Here is a 1,936-nt window from a genome sequence, read left to right as displayed (position 1 = left end):
AGGATGCTCCACACAGGAAATGTTAGATCCATGTGCAAGGTGAAAAATTCCCCACCAGACTCTGCCTTTTCTTCTTCAAGGGATTGCTTTCCACCACCACAGGAAGAAGCTTTGACTTAGGAAGGAGTTTGTGGAAGCTGGATGGATGGATCAGGATGTAACAGTGGCATGTTTCACAACAAGCTCTCTGCTTTCCTAGAATTATAAAATCATTTTGGTTGGAAAAGATCTTTAAGATCATTGAGTACAACCATTGCTGATCCAGGCACTCCCACCATACCTGTGGTGAATGGAGCACCAGAGGAGGACAGCTGCTTCCTCCACCTTTAACTTCTGCACTGGAAATTTTGTGCTCTTCCTCATTGGAAGGGGGTAACAGAGGTCTTGTGCTCACTGCAGCTGAGTTGGCCTTTAGACCTATCTCATTTGCCTCTCTCACCCATGTGGGTAGGGAGTGCTTGGTGTAGGGGCCATCTTCCAACTCTATATGCAAGAGACTCCTCTTCTGTTTCCCCCAAATAATAATAATAATGATGATGATATTTAGTCTTCTGCAGCAGTGCAAAAAAACACAAGATGCAGTTGAGGGACACCCAGATGGTGGGTACAGTGTTGGTGAAGAACCACAGGATATGAACTCAAAAGATCTGATGAAGGGGGAAGGAGTGATCTTCCATGGAGAAGAGAAGGCTCTAGGGAGACCTTATACCTGTACCTGAAGGGGGCCTGCAAGAAAGCTGCGGAGGGACTGTTTACAAAGGCTTGTAACACTAGGATAAGAAGCAATCATTTTAAACTAGAGCAGGATAGCTTTAGATTGGACATTAAGAAGAAGTTATTTACAATGAGAGTGATGGAACACTGGAACAGGCTGGGGGCATCCAATGTCAGGCTTGACGGGACTCTAAGCAGCCAGACATATTTGGGGATGTCCCTGCTTACTGCAGAGGTGGCTTAGACCAAATGACCTCCAGAGAGCCCTTTTCAACCCAAACCCTTTTATGGTTTGATGGACTGATTCTGGGCAGAAGTGGAAATAGGATGGAAAATGATCAGGATCAGCAAGCGGAGCAGAAATGATGGAGAAAGTGTTCTGGATAGAGAGGAGCTGTGGAGCAGGGGGATGTATAGTTTGTAGTTACAGAGTGTGTATATGGTGCCTGTGTGCAAAACTGCACTAGCTCTGCTCTGTCAGCCACCACCTTTCTCACTGTAATATTCTTCTGAGAAAATTTCTGTGGGGACTCCTGCCGAGAGAGGTTGGAGAGGCACCAGCTGCACCTTTGCTGCCAGACGGCCAGTGCTGCCTGTTGAATTTTGTTGACAGCAGAGGACTAGTTTTGATTGGGAATGTGTGAAGGGCGGGGAGAGGGAAATAATAGATTATTTGATAATGAGCACATTCTTGTCATGCTATGGATCAATTTTTGTGGTGGTACGTTGTTTAGGACTGGGATATATGTCGTATATATTACGTCTCTATGGTATATAGGGGGTATATATGGTATTTTAGGGCTATATGTTTTAATTTTCAGAAGCCAAATACCCCTGCCTCTTGTGGCCATAAGAGCCTTTCCCACGGACTCCTGTGCTGTACGCACCCAGAGCCGAGTATTTTTTAGATACATTAAGAAACAATCCTCTTTCTCCTGATTTCACCCAAACCCCTTCGCTCTTTGCCCGCAGTACTACAGCACAACCCACACAGTTGTTCGCCGGGCAGGATGGGGTTAAGGCCCGCTCCCCCACCTCTATTGGCCGCCTGGGGGAGGCGCTCCCTCCGCCGCTCCTATTGGAGGCTTGGGGCCGAGGGCGGCAGGAGGCAGCCTATGGGAGGGCGCGCCGCTCACCGTTGGGGAGGGCAAGGTTGCCGGCTGATTGGTGGCTGAATGAAGCGGGAGAGGCGGGGCGGGCGGCAATTGGCCGCGGGGCGGAG

This window comes from Dryobates pubescens, chromosome 11 (genome assembly GCF_014839835.1).
Source record: "Dryobates pubescens isolate bDryPub1 chromosome 11, bDryPub1.pri, whole genome shotgun sequence".
In the NCBI taxonomy this organism is placed as follows: domain Eukaryota; kingdom Metazoa; phylum Chordata; class Aves; order Piciformes; family Picidae; genus Dryobates; species Dryobates pubescens.
This window is presented reverse-complemented; position numbering follows the sequence as displayed.